At 42.8% G+C, this 23,124-nt stretch overlaps 1 long non-coding RNA gene across 1 annotated transcript in view; it reads right to left on the reverse strand.

The window, feature by feature from the left end:
- Positions 1–1,061: 1,061 nt before the first annotated feature.
- LOC134358750 (uncharacterized) overlaps positions 1,062–23,124 on the reverse strand; it is a 46,673-nt gene continuing 24,610 nt past the window's right edge. The window contains exon 3 of the long non-coding RNA XR_010020937.1: positions 1,062–1,308. This is a non-coding gene — a long non-coding RNA (uncharacterized LOC134358750). The remainder of the gene's footprint in view (positions 1,309–23,124) is intronic.

Raw genomic sequence — 23,124 nt, forward strand, 5'->3', positions numbered from 1 at the left:
AAGAGGCCTTTGAAAGGAAGCTCTCCAAGTACGCAGGACTGGTCAGCAACTGTCAGCAGGCTGGATGGAGAGTGAGGTGTCTCCCAGTGGACCTTGGTTGTAGGGGATTCGTAGCCCGTTCCTTAGAGCCTTCAGCAATTTGGGCATCGAGGGAGAGAGGAAGTGGAGAGCCATCTGCAGTACCACCGATGCGGCAGAGAGGGCCTCAAGATGGCTGTGGCTCAAAAGAGGGGAGCTATGGGGTCATAAGTAGCTAGCCATCTGGACACAAGCTGGGGTCTGATCAGCCCCGGCTGGGTCACCTGGAGGAGGGTGTATGATGTTGAAAGACCCGAAACATCCGATGATTCCAGGAACATCACTGAAGATGTGTCCAGGAGCATCAGTAGATGTATGTACACAACTGCAATTAAGATTGCTGAACTGATCAGAATATCACTTTTAAAGCAGCTATTTACCTAGGAAACTTTAAAACTGTTACACCCTTGGAGAATGTGATCTGTATTCTTTATGGTGACCTAAGCTATAAATATGACAATATACTGGAAAGATAAAACAATCTAATTTCCTCAAGATAGATATTTTGATGACTCGGAAAATAATTTGGCCTTTATGATATTTTGCTCAGGTGCTAATCTAAGCTGGGTCCAATGTTTATTGTGCAAATTACAAAAAAAAAAGTTTAAAAATGGTGCTTTTTACTTCCTGGTTTAATGTCCAGGAGAGTTTTTCAGCTTGATTGGATGCTCACGCTGCTTGATGACATCACTGTTGCTGAATTGCAAAACTTTTGGGAGAGGCAGAACTGAAGTTAACATTGTGGGTGGTTATGTGGAAATCCGCAGTGCAGTTGATTGCCTGACTTTTGTGCAGATGTTTTCCATCGGATTAGAGGCAAGGTGAAGCACTTCATAGTTGACTGAAAAACCTGGGCAGATTTGCAGGTTTGGAGGAACGCCGAGGAAATAAACAATAATGCTGACTGTGTAAATTCTGAAGACAAGTGAATGTGGCAGATTTACGCGTTATCTCAAACAACAGCAGAACACAAGCATGAAAAGTAGTTTATTAGTATACAGTAAGTGAAAGGGATAAAAGTGGAAATGTGAAAGAGGGGGAAGTTAACACCATCATGCAGAATGCAAACTAGTCGCTATTTTCACCATGTGGTTACTGAAGTGCCAAGCTGTGCGTATTCCATACTGCGAGAGAGAGGACTCCGTGCAGGTTGGAAGTGACCCGGCTCCAGATTGTGGGTAGTGGCCATTTAACGCGAAGCCCGAAGATAATGTTCCACTTCTGCTCAAGCTGCAAGACACAGATATTTGATTGGTTAACGGGTCGTGCAGTTAAATTCACACTCTGAAGTTGTTACAGATACTGTAGAGAATGTCATAATTGTAAAAGTCAGTCCTGAGATCGAAATCACTCAGTCTGCTACATGATCCTCAAAATGAATAAGATACACTGGTCAACAATGATTTTGCTTCCTGAATACTTTTAGGTTTATCTTATGGATTTTGGGCTGCTGATCATGAAGCTCACCACGAAACTTCCCTATCATGCACCACTTTAAAAAGTTGCCTTTATTTCATAATTGAATCAATTTATAATTCAACCCAGAATAACTGATACCAAGATGAAAGAAGGCGCTTTTCTTGGTCCACAAATCAAACGGGTCATCAATGACAGGCAATTCTAAGAACTTCTAATGGGACTGGAGAAAATTGCATGGAAGGTATTCAATGATGTTGTTGAAAATTTTCTTGGGAACTACACACCACCAAGCTGCCTGCAGCTGCTTGACAACGTGCTTCAAGCATACCATAAAACTGTAAGATGTTAGATCAGAATGAGTCCATTTGGCCCATTGAGTCTGCTTCACCATTTCATCATGGCTGATCCATTTTTCCTTTCAGCCCCAGTCTTCTGCCTTCCCCCTGTATCCCTTCATGCCCTGACCAATCAAGAATCTATCGATCTCTGCCCTAAATATACATAAAGACTTAGCCCCACAGCTACCTGTGGCAAAGAATTCCACAGATTATCCAGTCTTTGGTTTAAAAAAAAAAGTTTCTCCTCATCTCCATTCCAAAAGGACACCTCTCTATTCTGAGGCTGTGTCATCTGGTCTTCAACAATCTCACATAGGAAACATCCTCTCCACATCCACTCTGTCAAGGCCTTTCAACATTCAATAGGTTTCAATTAGGTCACCCCTCATTCTTCTGAATCCTTGTGAATACAGATCCAGAGCCATCAAACTCTTTTCCTATGACAAGCTATTCAATCCTGGAATAATTTTCCTGAGCCTCCTTTGAATCCTCTCGAGTTTCAGCACATTCTCTCTAAGATAAATGGCTCAAAACTGCTCAGAATATTCCAAATGAGACCTCGCTAGTGCTTTATAAAGTCTCAACATAAATCCTTGCTTTTATATTCTAGTCCTCTTGAAATTAAACATTGTATTTGCCTTTCTCACTATAGACTTAACCTGCAAATTAACTTTTAGGAAATCCTACACAAGGACTCCCAAGTCACTTTGCACCTCAGTTTTGTGTATTTTCTCTCCATTTAGAAAATAGTCAACCCTTTCATTTCTTCTACCAAAGTGCATGACTAAAAACTTCCCGAGACTATATTTTATCTGCTGCTTCTTTACACATTCTCCTAATCTGCCTAAGTCCTTCTGTGGCCTCAAAACTACCTTCCCCTCCACCTATCTTCATATCATCTGCAAAATACAACAGAATAATCAATTCCATCGTCCAAATCATTGACATGTAACATAAAAATAATCGGTCCCAACACCGATCCCTGTGGAACACCACTGGTCACTGGCAGCCAACCAGAAATAGCTCCCTTTATTCCCACTCTTTGCCCCTTGCCAGTCAGCCACTGCTTTATCCATGCTAGACTCTTTCCTGTAATACCACGGACTCGTAGCTTGTTAAGCAGCCTCATCTGTGGTATCTTATCAAAGGTCTACTGAAAATCCAAGTACGCAACAGCAACTGATTTGTCTATCCTGCTTGTTATTTCTTCAAAGAATTCCAACGGGTCTGTCAGGCAAGGTTTTCCCTTCAGGAAACAGTGCTGACTACTGCGTATTTTATCATGTTCCTCTAAGTACCCCCAAAGCACATTTTAATAATCGACTCCAACATCTTCCCAACCACTGAGGTCAGATTAACTGTCCTATAGTTTCCTTCTTTCTATCTCTCTCCCTTCTTGAAGAGTGGAGTAACATTTACAAATTTCCAGTCACCTGGAATCATCCCAGAATCTAGTGATTCTTGAAGATCACTACTAATGCCTCCACAATCTCTTCAGCCACCTCTTTCAGAACTCTGGGGTGTACATCATCTGATCCAGGTGACTTATATAACTTCAGACCTTTCAGCTTCCCAAGAACATTCTCTCTAGTAATTGTAACTTCATGATCAATGGCTCCTGGAACTACAACTATACTGTTAGTGTCTTCCACAGTGAAGACTGATACAAAATACTTAATTCAGTTCATCCGCTATTTCCTTGTCCTCCATTACTACCTCTCCAGCATAATTTTTCAGCAGTCTGATATCCATTCTCACCACTCTGTTACACTATGTATCTGAAGAAACTTTTGGTATCCTCTTTAATATTATTGGCTAGATTACTTTTTCATTCCATCTTTATGTTCTTAATGACTTTCTTAGTTGCCTTCTGTTGGTAATTAAAAGCTTCCCAATCCCCTAACTTCCCACTAATTTTTGCTCTGTTATATGTCCTCATTGGCTTTTATGTAGGCTTTGAATTCTCTTGATAGCCATGGTTGTGTCATTTTTCCCTTAGAATACTTCTTCCTCTTTGGGATGTGTATATCCTGTGCCTTTGGAATTGCTTCCAGAAATTCCAGCTGTTGCTGCTCTGCCATCATCCCTGCCAGTGTTCTTTTCCTTTCAATTCTAGCCAGCTACTCTCTCATGCCTTTATAATTCCCTTCACTCCACAGTAATACTGATACACCTGACTTTAGCTTCTCCTTTTCAAATTTCAGGGTTAATTTGTTCAGATTATGATCACTTTCCCCTAAGGGTTCTTTTACCTTAAGCTCTCTAATCAATTCTGGTTCTTTGCAGAACACCCAATCCAGAATGGCCGATCCTCTAGTGGGCTCAACCACAAGCTGCTCTAAAAAACAATCTCATAGGCACTCTTGAAATTCCCCCTCCTGTAATCCAGCACCAACCTGATTTTCCCAATCTACCTGCATATTGAAGTCCCCCATGACTATTTTAACATTGCTCTTTTGGCATGGATTTTTCTATATCCCATTGTAATTTGTAGGGCACATCCTTACTAATGTTTGTGAGTCTGTATACAACTCTGGTCAGGGTTTTTTTACCCTTACAGTTCCTTAGCTCTATGCACAACGATTCAACACCCTCCGACCCTTTGTCACCTCTTTCTAATGATTTAATTTCATTTTTTAGCAGCAGAGTCACACCACCCCGTCAGCCTCCCCGCCCATCCTTTCAACATAGTGTGTATCTATGAACATTAAGCTCTGAGCTATAATCTTCTTTCAGCCATGATTCTGTGATGCCTACAACATCATACTTGCTGATCTGTAACTGTGCCGCAAGTTCATTGACCTTATTCTGTATACTGCGCTCATTCAAATACAACATCTTCAGTCCTGTAGTCACCCTTTTCGATTTTGTCCACCTTTTAAGTTGCAACTCATACTGTTGACTGCAATTTTGCACTATCATCAGCCTCTCCTTGCTAGAAGTCTCACTACACATTTCCTCTGTTTGTAAACCAGCTACCTCATCCTCAGCACTATCACTCCAGTTCCTATCTCCCTGCTAAATTAGTTTAAACTCACCCGAGCAACTCTAGCCAGCCTGCCCATAAGGATATTGGATCCGCTCAGGTTCAGGTGTAAACTGTCCCTTTTGTACAGGTCATACCTTCCCCAAAAGAGATCCTAATAATCCATAAATCTGAACCCCTGACCCCTGCACCAGTTCCTCGACCACACAGTCACCTGCCAAGTCATCCAATTCTTACCCTCACTGGCACGTGGCACAAGCAGCAATCCCGAGATTACTACCCTGGAGGTTCTGTTCCTCAGTTTTCTACCTAGCTCACTAAAATCTTTATTCAGGACTTCCTCACCCTGTCTACCCATGTCATTGGTGCCAATATGTACCAAGATTTATGGCTGCTCACTCTTAGCCTTGAGAATACCATGGACACGATCCGAGACATCCCTGATTCTGGCAACAGGGAGGCAACATACCATCTGGGTGTCTCTACTGTGCCCACAAAACCTTGCCTCTGTTCCTGTGACTAATCTCCGATCAACACTGCAGTCCTCAATCCTCTTCTCCTCTCTGGTCTTCTGAGCCACAGCACCAGACTCGGTCACCGTGGCTTGCCCCAGCAAGTCACCCCCCCCCCCAATAGTATCTGAAGTTATATACTTATTATTGAGGGGAATGGTCACAGGTGTACTCCGCACTGGCTGTGCATTTCCCCTCTCTCTCTCCTGACAGTCACCCCGTTACCTGTCTCCTGCAATCTAGGGGTGACTACCTCCCTGTAGCTCCTGTCTTTCACCTCCTGGTTCTCCCATATGAGTCAAAGGTCATTGAGCTGCAGATGCAGGTGCAGATGTGTTTATCTGAGAGAATGGATGTCTCTTAGACTTTCCACTTCTCGCACCCAGGACACAACACTGCCCCTGGAGCCATTCTCATTATACAATGCACTAATAAATGAGGAATGAACAGAGACAGTGAGTAACTTACAAGACAATCTCCCTCACCCAAGCCTGATGAGCGAGCACACTCAAAGGAATGGCTATGCCACTTGCAATTAAATTACTCTAGTTGCCCTTTTAATGAATCCCTTTTGATGATTGCTATACAAAACCATGAAGTACAACATGTCAGTGAAGATTCATTTTCTGCATTCCCATTTGGTCTGCTTCCCTGCAAATTTTGGCGCTGTCAGTGACGAGCATGGTGAAAGGTTTCACCAGGACACTGCGGTCATGGAGAAATGATATCAGGGCAACTAGAACCCATCAATGCTGGCTGATTATTGTTGGACATTTAAGCGAGAAGCTTCTGACAATGCATACAAATGAAGATCATCAATAAAATATTCTTAGCTTAGTTAAACTATTGCAAAGCATCAGTACCGTTATGTAATTAAATGTATTGTATTCAACAAAAGTTAATTTCTTGTTTCTCCAAATGCCTGTGTGATACCAGTAGTTTGAAATTGTATTTGTGTTCAGCTTCAAGCAGTCTATCATGTAAAAAAAATTCTGAGTAAGTAACACTTTTGAAAAAAAATTGTTCAGTGATATTAAGAATCTAAGACTTAATTTTAAAAAAAATCTGTTATTTATTCAATTTTCAATTAGTTTTGTACTTGTGGAGTGAGATGCTTATGTACCTGGTTTACTTTAATAATAATTTTATTTGAAACAGATAAAATAACCATTTATAAGTACTTTTAACATGATCGCTATTGGGAACAGTTTAGTTATTCTAATAATTGTCAGAATCTTTCTTTCTTTGCTTCCAAAATCTTTGGTCGTCTTCTCATGGGGGCAGATGCAAGCTACTGTATTTAATAAAAGTGACCAGTTCTTCATCCGGCTGACCTTTGTTCAGGTGAGAGATGAGATGTTGTGAGCTGATTGACTTGAGTGGTAACAGTGAATGTTCATTCCTGGCATTACATTTGACCTACACAGGCTTAGGAGTCATGAAATAGAATAATGACAAGGGACAATGAGTTGTCTTCACCCCCTTCCTCCTCTCCCTATGCTGTAGGCGATGAGAGAAATTGGACATGAATTCCTGCAGCCCTGCATTTCACAAATCACTCATCGAAGGGTAGAAATATGAGAGCAAAGCTCTCCAGTTTCTGAAAAGAAAGTCTCAGAGTAACATTTTAGAGATATTTGAGACATATAATTGCGACAAAGAATCTGAAGCAATACTTTCTTATGCCAAGCTAGCAAGCCAAAAGGACACAGATCATAGAATGTGACAGAACAGTGAGTCAGTAACACCCAATGTTGTGAAATAAAGTTTGTTGCCAAGTGTCAGTGTTTCTGTACATACAGCATGGTCGCAAACCCAAATGAGACCAACGGGTAGCATGTACAAGCAGAGTGGTGAAAAGAGTTCATGGGAATGTGACAGAACTAGTTTGCGGGCATTTTGAGCAATTTGATTATAGCTTATTACATGAGTCGCAGATTCATTTGCAAAGAATGATTAGCCATCTGTGTTTTTTTACTGTATTGGAATTAATGCTTGGAATTCAGTTTGTGTCAGTCATTTTTGGTGAATGCTCGTACTTATTGAAAGAATGGATGTCTAGTTTTTAGATTCACACAGCTTTGTGAGTTTATCTTGCTCTAGAAGCTCTCCTTGTTCCCTAGGATTCAATTGACAAGCCTTAATATATCAACTATAAGTACATTGGCTTCTATTTCACTTCTTGTTGAATGTTCTTGGAATCTGTTTATGACAGATTAGTAAGTTTTTTGATTTTCTACCAATTTTGTAATTTCATGTGGGATTAAACCATATTTTGAAAACCTAAATTTTCAAAACGATTGTGCCAAATAGATATACAAGACTTATTGTGTTCGCAGTCCTCACTTCTTAACTACAGTGTTAAGAAGTTTTGGAAACACTAACATTTTCTGTTCCATATTCCTCTCTCCTGGTTATAGTGGTTAGGTTAGGGTTAGATACCATCTGACATGACATTGATATAAAAGGTCTGGATTTTGAGGCTGTAATGACATTGTCAGCATTTGATGCTGTTATATATTGAAACTGAGTATTTTCTGGAGTGCTTTCGTGTCAAATTTTAATGTTCTTGTGAACGTACTGCCACTTTGAGTGTGTTATCTAACTGAGCGTTTTTGTCACAATTGATTTTGTTACCTCATTGGCCCCTATCGCAAATCTCTGCACAGAGGTGTAAGTGTCTATCTGCAACATTTTTTTGTCTAGATGGAATTACTGCATGCAACCCAGCACAATGTTATTAGTTGTGCATTGCATTTTGGACTTCCCAGAGGTTGGTTTGGCTTCAGTCACCTTGGGCTTCCAATATCCAATTTTTAAATCAGTGTGGAGCACATTTTCTTTCCTTTCTTGCATTTAGCAAGTGAGGAATATGAATGCAATCAGCCTCATGTATCTAATGCAAAAGCCAAACTGCTGGCAGAACTCAGTGGGGAAAATGGCAGAGCGACAGCTGACATTTCAGATCAAGATCGTACACCAGGACAGAGTGTAGAAGGGAGATAACTGCAGCCCATCCCACACCAAGCTCCATCTTTCCCTTTTATTCTCTACTTATCTGTTTCTACTCGTATCCACTAACTGCCATCTCCCAATTCCACCTCTCCCTCCCCCCCACCTGGCTCCATCTCCCCATCACCCCTCTTCTTGCCAAGCTCCACCTATCCCCTGCCAGCCCCTGCCACTCTCACTGCTAGATACTGGCCATCTCCGCTCTGCATTCTCAGTCCTAATGCAAGGTCTCCAGCTGAAATGTGGACCATTCCTTCGCCTCCTCATGCTGAGTTTCCCCAGCAGTTTGCTTGTGGCTCCAGATGACTGCATTTGCAGTCTCTTGTGTCTCAGAGCCTTCTAGATCTGTTTAGGGCAATGTTTTTGGGTATTCAGGCCAATACAATTGTAGGCATGGGTAACTATGAGTTAGCATGGAATTTTGAATGTATTCGAAATTATAATTTGGACTCGTGTAGTAATTAATTGCATCCAGAGGCAGTGAAGACATGGATTCAAGTTTCAACCACAAGTGAGCTGAGACAGGTTTGGAGATGGCTGAAGATGGAAGTAAATAGTTTTGTTAATGGAGCTGGAATGTAATTGGATTACATCAGAGATGCCCTCCTTTCTTAAAAAAAAAACAGACCGGGGTTCCCTCGCTCTCCTGTTGATGCTGCCCTCACCCAATCTCTTCCATTTCCTGTATATCTGCACTCACTCCATCTTCCTGTCACCTTAATAGTGATAGAGTCCCTCTTGTCATTACCTACCACCACATCAGCCTCCACAGACAACACATTATCCTCTGTGAGTTCCAACATCTCCAAAGACCCTGCCACAAAATGTATCTTTACCTTCCCTGCCTCTGCTTTCTACAGGGATCACTCCCTCCGCAGTTCCCTTGTCCATTTGTCCCTAATCCCCCTCCAGGCACATCTCTGAAAGCGGCCTAAGGCCTGCACCTGCCCATACACCTCCCTCATCTCCACTCAGGGTCACAAACATCCTTCCAGGTGAGGTAACACTTCACCTGCAAATCTGCCGGGGCTGCTTATAATGTCTGGTGCTCCTCAGTAACCATAAGATATAGGAGCAGAACTAGGCCATTCGGCCCATCGAGTCCACTCCACCATTCAATCATGGGCTGATCCAATTCTTCCAGTCATCTCCACTCCCCTTCTTTCACCCCATTCCCTTTGATGCCCTGGCTAATCAAGAACCTATCCATCTCTGCCTTAAATACACCTAATGACTTGCCCTCCACAGCCACTCGTGGCAACAAATTCCACCGATTTACCACCCTCTGGGTAAAGTAATTTCTCCGCATCTCTGTTCTAAAAGGACATCCTTCAATCCTGAAGTCATGCCCTCTTGTCCTAGAATCCCCTACCATGGGAAATAACTTTGCCATAGCTAATCTGTTCAGATTTTTTAACATTCAGAATACTTCTATGAGATCTCCCCTCATTCTCTTGAACTCCAGGGAATACAGCCCAAGAGCTGCCAGACGTTCCTCATACAGTAACCCTTTCATTCCTGGAATCATTCTCGTGAATCTTCTCTGAATCCCCTCCAATGTCCTTTCTAAAATAAGGAGCCCAAAACTGCACACAATACTCCAAGTGTGGTCTCACAAATGCCTTATAGAGCCTCAATATCATATCCTTGCTCTTATATTCTATACCTCTAGAAATGAATGCCAACATTGCATTTGTCTTTGCCAATGACTCAACCTGGAGGTTAACCTTTAGGGTATCTTGCACACGGACTCCCAGGTCCCTTTGCATCTCTGCATTTTGTATTCTCTCCCCATCTAAATAATGGTCTGCCTGTTTATTTCTTCCACCAAAGTGCCTGACCAACCCTAATTCTGAAATGTCCTCCCAAAATGCAACACCTCACACTTGCCTCACATTTTTCCAGCTGGACCAGAGCCTCCTGCAGTCATGGTTAGATTTCCTCACTATCCACTACGTCCCCAACTTTGGAGTCATTTGTAAATTTGCTGATCCAGGTATCCACGTTATCATCCAAATCATTAATATAGATGACAAATATCAATAGAGCCAGCAATGATCCATGTGACCCACGACTTGTCACAGGCCTCCAGTCAGAGGGGCAACCAACTACCACCACTTTCTAACTTCTGCCGAGAAGCCAATGCCAAATCCAACTTGCAAACTCATCCTGCATGCCAAGTAACTGAACCTTCGGAACTTTATGAGGCAGTTTTCCCAACAAAAGGCCTCTGCATTTGCAAGCAAGATTTGGACTTGGCACCCAACTTAGAAATGGAGGTTGCGGAATCAAATAGGAAATGCTGTGTTTAATAAGTTTATCTCTAGTGGCCCATGAAAATCTGAATGGCATCACATGTAGGGAGTGTCAGAGCATTTGTCATGTCTTCAGGTAAATAGACTTATTTACAAAGCCTCTGCATGCAACCAGGGTTATAAATTACAAATAAAGGTCAAAAGTTGAAGTGATTAAGATGATTCATTTGTTTCCTGTTGCATGTTGGTGGCCTCAAGTAATTCCTTCATTTATAAGTAATGATTCATTAAGTTGTACTTTCTGTTCCCTATTTTAGCTACCAGTCCCATTTTGATATTAGCTGAATCATTCAGAGCTGTGTGAGGAGCATGTGTAAGTTTAATGCTTTGGTTTCTTGCATCTTCAGGTGGGTCTCTGATGTCTGTACCAACCCTTTTCCATCTCTCTCTTCACGAGTTGCCTTATTAATAGGCACACCAGTATTATAGTGACAATGATCGTAAGTGTCATTGGAGTCGACATCTTGAATGAAAGGCAAGTTAGCTTGTCTTCCAAAATATTAAATTCCATTCTTTTTGGAGGTGGATCTAGCTGGGAGGGTGGGTGATTTAGGAATGGTCAATGGGTCATCTGGGAGCTGAAAAACTGAACGCAATCTCTTTCTACTTAAATCAGTTAAACAGAAGGGCGGAGGAAGAAACAGGAATATGGAAGAAAATTGTGAATTAGATTCAGCAAATGCAGAAATGGTAAAACATGAATTGAGGGGAGAAAATAGTGAGCAAATGAAAAATAAAAGAGACTTTATTTCAGAAATCTTCTGTGCACTGCTTAGGAGGAGTGAGAGACAATAAACCTTCATAAACAAAGCCTGGGGCAGGCCTTTCAGCCCTTCCAGCCTGTCCTACTGTTCATGACTGATCCAGTTTCGGCCTTCATGCCATTTTCTTCTTTCTGCACCTTTGCCTCCCTTTTCTTTCAAGTTTCAATCAATAATTATTCCTTTGTGCTGCAGTGCTTTATAGTCTCCAGTATTTCAATGGTTCTTCAAGTTTCTGGGGTAGGAACATGATTTGATCGTTATATTGTGAACACATGCAACTTAGGATCAAGTGTGGGATCACTCCCAGTTACTTTCCCCAAGCAGTAAGGCTGCTCAACACCTCCACCCACTAACTCCACCATAACTTTATTATTTCACGTCAGTCATCTTAACTACGGCTTGGCATCACTTCAAAGGTTTCAAAGGTACATTTAATGTTAGAGAAATGTATACAATATACATCCTGAAATTCTTTTTCTTCACAAGCATCCATGAAAACAGGAGTGCCCCAAAGAATGACAGTTAAATGTTAGAACCCCAAAGTCCCCCCCCAGTTCCCCCCACCCACACAATAAGCAGCAGCAAAGCAATGATCCCCCCTCTCCACCAGCAAGGAAATATTGGCTCCTCCTACCGAGTACTCAAGCATGCAGCAAAACATCAATAAAGACACAGACTTGCAGTACCCCAAAGACGACACATTCACCCGGTAATTCAACATACCACAGTGTGTGTGTGTGTCTGTCTGTCTCTCTCTCTTCCCTTTCCCCCCCCCTCGGGAAAAAATACACAAACAATCTTAGTATATATTTATTGTGTATTATTCTTTTTTGTTATTGTGTTTATCTTTTGACTTTTTTTGTGTTGCATCAGATTCAAAGTAGCAATTATTTTTGTTCTTCTTACACTTGTGTACAGGAAATGACATCAAACAATCTTGAGCCTTGACATATGGAAACCCATTAAAATAAAGTGAACGAAAAATCAGGACAGAGGTGTTTCAGCTTGATTGATTGAAGTTGCACATGTGGCTATGAAAATACTTTTTTCTGGGTAAATGAAATTTTGATTGAGAGACAAGTTGATGAGAGAAAGCATGCAGTCGGTGATAAATTGAACAACAATGTCAAAACTAGTAAATTGCAGCTGTGAGATTTTCTTGACTAGAGACAATGTGCAAAGAACAGCTTAAAGAGTAAAACCCAAGCTCTGTAGGGTCATTGAATGGTAATTAAATAGTTCAATGGAAGAGGTGCTTCTAAAACCTAACAAATACTTTCAACCGAGATACTGAATAAGGGTCGTGTGAGTGTGGAATGAGCTGGCAGCACAGGTGCTGTATGCGAGCTCGATTTCAACATTTAAGATAAGTTTGGATAGGTACGTAGGTGGTAGGGGCATGGAGGGCTTTGGACCTGATGCAGGTTGATGGGAGTAGGCAGGTTAAATGGTTCGGCACAGACTAGATGGGCCGAAGGACTAGTTTCTGTGCTCTACTTTTCTATGACTCTATGATCAGGAGCAACTTTTTATTAATACATAGTTAATCACTTAGATTTGCTTTTTAGGGATCAGACGGTGGCTATCACAGGAATGCAAGGACACTGGATGTGTCAAGTAACAAATGAGTTGAGATCCACACTCAAAACTATCTGCAGTGCGATGGGCGTTTAGACCATAAGACATAGGAACAGAATTAGGCCATTTGATCCATCGAGTTTAGTTTTCTTCAAATCAGGGAGATGAGGAAATTTTGGTAGAGAAGAGCCCTCCACACAAAAATGCTTATTCATTATTTGGTACAGGTATGAATAAACAGTCGACGTTTCGGGCTGAGATCCTTCATCGGGACAGCAAAGTAAGGGGGAAGAAGCCAGAATAAAGTGGGGGAGGGGAAGGAGCACCAGCGAGAACATGATACGCCGAGCCAGGTGGGTGGGGGAGGGGAAGTGAGAAGCTGGGAGGTGACAAGTGGAAAAGATAAACGGCTGGAAAAGAAAGAGTCTGATAGGAGAGGATAATGGATCATTGGAGAAATGGAGGGAGGAGGGGTAGGAGGGGAGCTGATGGACAGGTGAGGAGAAGAGGTAAAAAGCCAGTGTGGGGAAATAAAAAAGGGAAAGGGGAGTGTAAGAAAAATTACAGGAAGCTGGAGAAATCAATGTTCATGCCATCAGGTTGGAGGCTACCTAGATGGAATATGAGGTGTTGCTCCTCCAACCTGAGAGTGATTTCATTGTGTCAGAAGAGGAGGCCAAGGAGTGACATATTGGATTAGGAATGGGGATTGGAATTGAAATGCTTGGCCACCAGGAAATTCCCATTTTTGCGGATGGAGCTGAGATACTTGACAAAGCAAAGGATGCTGCACCGGGAGCACTGGATACAGTAGATGACCCCAACAGATTTGCATCTGAACCTGGAAGGTGTATTTGGGGCCCTGAATGGAGGTAAGGGAGAAGGTGAATGGGCAGGTATAGGACTTCTGCTGCTTGCAGGGATGAGTGCCAGGAGGGAGATTAGTGGTAAGGGATGAATAGACAAGGGAATCACAAGGGGCGATCCCTGTGGAAGGCGGAGAGTGGGGAGGGGGAGGTGTAAAGATCTTCGGTGGTAGGGTCTCATTGAAGATGGTAGAAGTTGCAGAGATTGATGTGTTGGATGTGGAGGCTCGTGGGGTGATAGGTGACAACAAGAGGAACTCCATCCTGTTAAAGTGGTGGGAAGATGGGGTGAGTGTGGATATTGGGAAATGGAGGAGATGAGTGTAAGGCCAGCATCAATGGTGGAGGAGGGAAACCCCATACTTTGAGGAAGGAGGGTATTTCTGGGAACAGATGCTGCCGAGATAAAAGAACTGAGAAACAAGGGTGGCATTTTTTATTTTATAAGGGAAAGGATGGGAAGAGGTATAGTTAAGATAACTGTGGGAATGAATGGGTTTATAAAAGGTTTTGGTAGACAGATGCTTCCAGTGATGGTGACAGAGAGATCAAGTAAGAGGAGAGAGGTATCAGAAATGGACCAAGTACTGTAAATTTAAGGGCAGGGTAGAAGTTGGAGGCAAAATTGATGAAATTGACAAGCTCTGCATGGGTGAATAAGTAGCACCAATGCAGTCATCAATGCAGCGCAGAAAGAGTTAGGGACCATTATCAGAGAAGGCTTGGAATGTGGGCTGTTCCACATCGCCAGCAAAGAGGCAGGCACGGCTGGGGTCCATGTGGGGGCCCATAGGAGCCTGGAGAAAGTGGCAGGAGCCGCAAGAGAAATGATTCAGGATGAGGATCAGATCTCCTCGGCAGAAGGTGATAGAGCTGGGGAACTGATCAGGTTTATTGACAAGAAAGAAGTGGAGAGTTTTAAGGCCTCTCTGATAGGAGATAGAAGTGTATCAGGACTTGGACACTTCTGTGAAAATGAGGTGATCAGGAACAAGGAGATTGAGAGCATGTGAATTATTGCTGATATTACTGTAGGTGGGAAGGAACTGAACCAAGGGGGAGAAAATGGAGTCAAGGTATGCGAATACAAGTTCAGTGAGGCAGGAGCAGGTAGAAACTATAAACATACCTTTACATTTAGATTTGTGGATCTTGGGTGAATTGAGGAGAGGTGAAGCACTGCCTCAGAACTGAAATGATGCTGCTTGTCTTGGATGCTTCTGGAAGTGTAGATTTCACCCTGATGCCATTATTTTCCAGATTGCCAGTACGGAAGGAAAGGGAAGCGTATCTGGCTGAGGTAAGACTGAGCTCATGATGCGCACTTTACAAATAAGGAGCACATTTATCTTGTGAAAGAGCAACCTGGGTGAGGACAGATTATGCTTCTTTCTCTATACCAGGCAAGGCAAAAGCAGACAGAACCACAATCAAAGCCTTAAAAAAATTGTCGCTTATTTTAGACAACCAATGAGTGTTGCAGCCATTTTATCACACATAAAGAGCTATCATTTGAAAGACTCTTTAGTCTATAATAATAAACATAACAATAAATAGTAAAACACAACAGCCACATGTCAGTTAAAATCAAGTTATAAGTGTCCAGTACAAGTTAAAAGTGTCCAAAGCAGAGTCAGGTAGAGCAGCTATTCAGCAGTCTGACTGCCTGTGGGAGGAAGCTGTTTAGTAGCCTTGTGGTTTTAGTTTTGATGCTCCTGTAACATTTGCCTGATGGCAGAAGAACAAACAGTTCATAGAGAGCGTGTGAGGGGTCTTCAAAGATGTACCGTGTCTTCTGGAGGTATCGACTCTGAAAGAGGTCTTGGACAGAAGGTAGGGAGACCCCAATAACCTTCTCTGCTCCCCTAACCACTCTCTGCAAGGTTTTTCTGTTGACAGCACTGCAGCTGGAGTACCAGGTTGTGATGCAAAAGGTCAGCACACTCTCAACCACACCTCTGTAGAATGTGGTTAAGATGTTAGTGGGGAGTGATGCTTGTTTAAGCTTCCTCAGAAAGTGCAATCTCTGCTGGGCCCATTTCACAATCCCAGTGGTGTTCCTGGACCAGGTGAGATTGTCCGAGATCTGCACCTCAAAGAACTTAATGTTTTCCACTCTCTCCACTGTGGAGCCGCTGATGCTGAGGGGTGTGTGCTCAGGCTGAGGCCGTCTGAAATCGACGATCATCTCCTTGGTTTTGGTGATATTAAGCATCAAGTTGTTATCACTTGAAGAAGCAAGTGTTGGTTTCTCACCGTACATTCTGATTTCACTCGCAAATGTCCTAGGTCTAATTGCAATATTGTGTCCTCTAATTGTGCTCTTCCCTCCGAAAGAGAACTTTCTCTTTAAATTTTAAGTAGATATAGACTCTGGGCCTCCCCTCCCAGAAGTTACTTTTTGGCCTTGATTATTTTGGAACCCCTCTGTAACACTGAGTGAATCTCTATTTTCTAATTAAGCTGAACAGATCATCATTCAAATCCCATTCCCTGATTTATTTTTAAACCTTGCCAATTGCACAGATAAAGTGACAGACAACATTCCCTTTATTTTGTTTTCCAGCTGCGCAGACCAACCATTGTTCTAGGCAGGAAATTTTTACATGACCTGACAACTGCACAACACTTCAAACTATGAATATTGAGAATGAAAACTGAAAAATCGCACTTTTGATTTTACTTATTAATTATGGGGTTTAGTGAAATGCAGTGCAACAAAGAAAACCTTCCATGTTTCGTTATTGTTTTTTCTAGTTGCGTCCAATTCCTGCTGCATAGCAACAAAGGCTACGTGAGCGGGAGCATTTCAGTTACTGCATGGCCGCGCATCCGCACAGCTTAGAGGGAACTGTGGTGAGAGAACATGCTACACATAATGCATACCACCCAAGAGCATTCAGATATACTGCAAAGCAGGCCCAGCTGCAACCAGTTTTGAAGAATTCTTTGGCCCTCCATTGGTCAGGGTTGATTGTGGATGTTGCATCCCAGCTGTTTACAGGATGCAGAGGCCAGTATGCATGCCAGAGCAGTACGATATGGAAAGCAAGCTTTTGCCCATGTAGCTTGCTCCCCTTCTCCACACAGCTGGTGAATCCAAAGGAACGGCAGAGACCGACGCAGTTTGGCACCAGCGGCGTCGCAGGAGTTGCCAGTCAGTGTTGAACTGAATGCATGACTGCCTTAGGGATCCCAGCAACAGATTTTTCCTCTGTTTATTTCCCAAGCCTTCCCCGTGAGTGGGTAGCAGAGTTTTCCTTCTCCTAGATGAGCTGCCAACCAGGGCTGATGAGCCCAATCTGCCCGAAGTGACTGATGTAACCCATCTTTGCTCCTTCTCCTGTCAGCCTGGCTTAGCAGTGATGCTATACGTGAAGGCCAGGTGCTGGACTTTGTTGTCGGCGGCTATTTGAGGCGCATGCCTTTGGGAGCATTTAATACGTACTGGGAGCTTATCCCCGTTACCACCCCTGGCTGTAACAACCTTAAGAACTCTGATCTTAACATATAGCAAGAGTCGGCCATAATCCTGGAAGTTCTGTCTGAGTGCTTCAGTTGTTTGTTACACACAACCTTTTTGGTAGACAAGTTTTAAATAAAAACACGAATAACTGGAACTCTAAGCAACTAAAAGCTTATTTTAAATTGTCTCCCTGTCAGCTTGATTAGGCTGGGTCTTTCTGCGGTCTTGCTCACCAATGTACTTGAGTATGATAGATTTCAGTCCTGTCTTCCAAATGAACTGATTAATTGATACTGACAGCTTTCAATGCCGATGGGGGGGAAAGATCTGTAAAGATTCTTGTAAAATTCAGACAAGTTGATACATGGCTTGAAAAGCCATCAGCTTAAAAAAAAATCTGGTGGTTAGCACTTGTGTTTGTGTTGGATGTCTCCAGTGTGATAGATGGGCTGCAGTGGGAGAAAGGCCTTTGTTTGATGCTATGTAACAAGAGTTTCAAGTATTATGAAGACTGATCTTTTAAGAATGTGAAGTATTATGGAAGAAAGAAAGGGCTTGCATTTATATAGCACCTTTCATGACCTCAGGAGATTCCAGGGAAATGGACAGCCTACGTTGTGCTTCTGAGGTATAGGCAGCCTTTTAATAAAGGGCAGTCTGGATGTAGTGGACTCAAAGTTCCCTCTAATATTTTTAAAGCTGCATGGGCCAACCATTGCTCTGAGCAGGGAATTTTTACACGGCCTGAAAACTGCACAATACTTTAAGTGCTTTTTTTTTTGGTAATAGGCATACTATGAGTATTTAGAATGAAAATTGAAAGATCACATACTTTTGATTTTATTAATTGAAGGGTATAATGAAATAAAGTACAACAAAGAAATTCTTACATGTTTTGTAAACTTTTAAACTTAGTCAGCATCGGTGTTCAGCAAGCCGGCGGTTTATTAACAATTAGCCACTGACTTCCATTCTGTGTTTGTTGTTACAATTTATAACAGTGTTGTAACTTGATACATTGATAATGTAAATATGTTGAAGCTCTAAAATGTTTCAAAGTAAAGGTTGTGGTATGTTTATGATTTAGAATATTTGTGGATTATATGGATTGCCCCATAATTACAGTGTACAGTATTTCACAATTGTGATAATATAGATTTCAAAATTATATTAGCATAATTTCAAAATCATATGAACATTATATAAAAGAAAATTCCAGCTGTGCAGTAACAAAAGGCTGTGTGAGAGGGAGCATTTCAGTTAATGCGCGGCTGCACACTTGCACAGCTTGGAGGGAACTGTGGTGGTCTATTGGATTTACTAGGTAAGATTTAATTGAGTAAATCAGATGTTTGGAATACTGTCCATTTAGGAAAGGTATTTTAATATTAGTTAAAGCAAGTGGATTAATTTTATGATATCAAAGATTGGTCAGGAGCAGGATTGTTGGCTGCTGGCCAGACATGAGAACTCTCATCCCTATTATTGTGACTTAAATGAAGATAAGACCACATCGTATGAGTAATTAATGCAGAAAACCAAGTAATTGGAAAGGGTTCACAAACTGTTCCTTGCAACTGTATAAAAGATACTGACTGGTGGTGGTCACAGAATTACAGTGACTGTGAATGGGCTTTGCCAGTTCTGATGTATGATCTGATACAAAATGTATTTCCTCTTCATGTATGATGAGTGGCAGGCCAGACTACAGAGTACTACTGCTTCTGGCTGGCTGTAAACTCGGCACCATGCAAGGCAGCGCAATCTGTTTGACTGGTGTCTTATCCCCACCCTCTTCACAACATCACCTATCACCCACGCTACGAGGATGTTGACAGGAGTAAAATGCTTCTTTTCAAAGGAAAGGCTGGATAGTATTGGATTTTTCTTCCCTTGGAGCATAAGAGGTTGAGGTTTATAAAATCCTGAGAGAAATTAGATATGATGAATAGGCAAAATATGTTCCACTGGGTAGAGGAGTCCAAAACTAGAGGGTCTGGGCTTAAATTAAGAGAAGAAAGATTTATGGTGTTACCTGAGGGGCAAGATTTTGACACACACAGTGTGGTGAGCTGCTAAGGGAAGCGGTACAGGCAGGGGCATTTACAGCATTCAGAAGATAATTGGATAGAAAAGGTTTAGAGCAGGTGTTCCCAACTTGTGGTCCACAGACACCTTGGTTAATGGTAAGGCTCCAGGGCATTGAAGAAAGAGTTGTGAACCCCAGTCTGGAGGAATATAGTCAAACTCAGGCAAATGGGACCAGCTCAATCAGGAAAATTGGGCAACGTAGATGAGGTGGGCTGAAGGACCTGTTTCTGTGTTATAGAGCTCTATAAACTCCATGATAATATCTATGCTGACCACCATTATTCACACGCACTTGCAGAGTCTGGACCCAGCCCTAACATTCCCATGGCATCTGTGGTGTGGTCTGGAGGTTATGTTGACTGGACTGGTAACCTGGTTGACCTAATTATTTAGAGGCATGAGTTCAAATCTCACCATGGCAGCTGGAGAATTTAACTTGGGTTAATTAAGTCAAACCATGGCATCCATAAGACTCCAGGTTTGTTTTAAAACTCACCTGACTCACTTCTGTACTTTATTGTACTGCGATCCCAGTCTTGTCTGGTTCATGTGTGACTCCAGGTCCAGAATAATGTGAAAAAGGTGCAGAGGATGTTCATTAGAATGATTCCAGGAATGAACTGGTTAACGTACATGGAGTGTTTGGTAGCTTGGCCCTGTACTCACTGGAGTTTAGAAGAATGAGGGGGATCTCATTGAAACCTATCAAATATTGAAAGGCCTAGAGAGAGTGGTTGCAGAGAGGATGTTTCCTATAGTGCAGGAGTCTAGGAGCAAAACACACAGCTTCAGAATAGAGGGACCTCCATTCAGAACAGGGATGAGGATTAAGTTCTTTAGCCAAAGCATAGTGAACCTGTGGAAATCATAGCCACAGACAGCTGTGCAAATCATTAGATATATTTAAAGCAGAGTTCGATAGGTTCTTGATTAGTAAAGGTGTGAAAAGTTATGAGAAGGCAGGAGAATGGGTTTGAGAGGGCTAATAAATCAGCCATAATGGAATGGTGGAGCAGACTCGATGGGCTGAGCGGCCTAATTCTGCTCCTCTCTTTTGGACTAAAGGTCATGGTTTTTAACCAATTTCTAGCATGATAGAGTAGACCACTCACTCAGAAACAGTTAGAAATGGATCCCGCTAAGGAGCATCAGGCCACTGTCCCTCACACCATCACTGACCTTATTAACTCTGGGGATCTCCCATCCACTGCCACCAGCCTCATAGCTCCCTCACCCTGCACCTCCCGTTTCTACCTCCTACCCAGGATCCACAAACCTACCTGTCTAGGTAGACCCATCGTTTCTGCCTGCTCCTGCCTCACTGAACTTAAATCTGCATACCTCAACTCAGTTTTATCCCCCCTGTCCCTTCCTTCCAACATCTTTGACATTTCACATACTCTTGATCTTTTCAGTATTTTCAAGTTCCCTAGCCCCAAGCATCTTATTTTCACTATGGATGACCAGTCTCTATACACCTTCATCTCCACCAGGAAGGCCACAGAGCTCTCCATTTCTTTCTGGACACCTGACCCAAACAGCTCCCCTCCATCACCACTGTCCTCTGTCTGGTGGAACTTGTCTTCACTCTCAATAATTTCTCTTTTGGCTCCTCCCGCTTCCTTCAAACAAAAGGTGTAGCCATGGGTACCTGCATAGGTCCCAGGTATGCCAGCCTTTTTGTTGGCTATGTGAAACAGTCTATGTTCCAAGCCTACACTGGTGTTACTCCCCAACTTTTCCTATGCTACATCGATGATGTCATTGGTGCTACATCCTGCACCCATGCTGAACTCGTTGACTTCATCCACTTTGCCTCCAACTTTCACCCTGCCTTCAAATTTACCTGGTCCATTTATGACACCTCCCTCCCCTTTCTCAATCTCTCTGTCTCCATCTCTGGAGACATCTTACCTACTATAAACATACTGACTTCCACAGCTACCTGGACTATACCTCCTCCCACCCTGTTACTTGTAAAAATGCCATCCCCTTCTCTCAATTCCTCTGTCTCTGCCGCATCTGCTCTCACGAGAGGCTTTTCAATTCAGAATGACGGAGATATCCTCCTTCTTCAAAGAAAGGGGCTTCCCTTCCTCCACCATCAACGCTGGCCTCAACCGCAACTCTTCCATTTCACACACGTCTTCCCTCACCTCATCCTCCTGCCATCCCACCAGGGATAGGGTTCCTCTTGTCCTCACCTACCACCCCCACCAGCCTCTGCGTCTAGCACATAATCCTCCATAATCCTCCATAATTTCCGTCATCTCTAGTGAAATGCCACCATCAGGTACATCTTTCCCACCCCCACCACTTCCTGCTTTCCACAGGGATTGCTCCCTATGCAGCTTCCTTGTCCATTCATCCCTTCCCACTCATCTCCTTCCTCAGGCCACACAGTCTGGAGGAGCAATACCTTATATTCTGTCTGGGTAGCCTCCAACCTGATGGCATGAACATTAACTTCTCAAACTTCCGGTAATGCCCCCTTTCTCCATTCCCTTCTCTCTCCCACCTAATCTCTTGACCTGCCCATCACCTCCCTCTGGTGCTCCTCCCACTTTTCTTCCGTCCATGGCCTTCCTGTCCTCTCCCATTAGATTCCCCCTTCTCCAGCCCTGCATCTCTTTCACCAATCAAATTCCCAGCACTTCACTTGACCCCCCGGTTTCACCTATCACATTGTGTTCCTTCCTCTCCTCATCCCATCTTCTAACTCTGACTCCTCATCTCCTTTTCTCCAGTCCTGATGAAGGGTCGCAGCCCGAAACATTGAGTATGCTGTTTTTCATAGATGCTGCCTGGCCTGCTGAGTTCCTCCAGCATTTTCTCTGTGTTGCTTTGGATTTCCAGCATCTACAGATTTTCTCTTGTTGGAAATGAACAATTATCATTTGCCTGGGCATAGATATCTATATCCCGTATCTTCTCAGTAATATCCAGTCCATGGAATATCGAGTTCTATCTCTGTAGCTATGTTCAGTACCCCAACTTCCATCACCTGGATCGACTCTGGTAACTGCTCCCTGGAAACTTCAGCCTGTTGGTCTGATGAGTCTCTTGGGCTGAAAAATAAGGAGAAAAATTCCTTGCCGCAGGAAATCTGGGGAAACCCATGGTTTCTGCAGATGTTCCAGCTCCTTAATAGAAAGGCATGAGTGACCACAGGCAGTTTATGGAACTGGGCAGGAAACTCCATGCCTGCAAAGCACTGGAAGGTGGAGAGAGGGAGTCACAGATAATGATCTTGCATTAACAGGGCCAATTCAGTTGTCACAATAGAGGAAATATGATAGCCAGTTTGGGCCGAGCAAAGCCCTCATGGGAATGGAAGGAGTTCTCAGTAGTAAGAGGAGTCCGTGGGGCTGCAGGCAGCTACTGGCGATAGAAGAGCTTACACTGTTGAAGACATCAAGGAGAGGCTTTCACAAATTCAGAAAATGCAAAAATGGAGAGACAAGTAAAAGATCACCGGGCAAGTGAAAGTCTGCGGTCACTTTCCACTGAAAACAGTGGTCGTAGGCTTTACTGTGATGAGTCCATCTCCTTGCAGGATTAGTACGTAAAAACAAGTTAATGGGTACAGTATTTTAGAGTGTGTTTGTGCAACTGGGTGGCAGGAAGAAATCTTGAAACTATTGCTTCATACATCACATTGTTTGAGCTGTAAAAGAGTGCTTTGTTTTAGTAGGGTTG

Source organism: Mobula hypostoma, chromosome 19 (assembly GCF_963921235.1).
Source record: "Mobula hypostoma chromosome 19, sMobHyp1.1, whole genome shotgun sequence".
NCBI lineage: Eukaryota > Metazoa > Chordata > Chondrichthyes > Myliobatiformes > Myliobatidae > Mobula > Mobula hypostoma.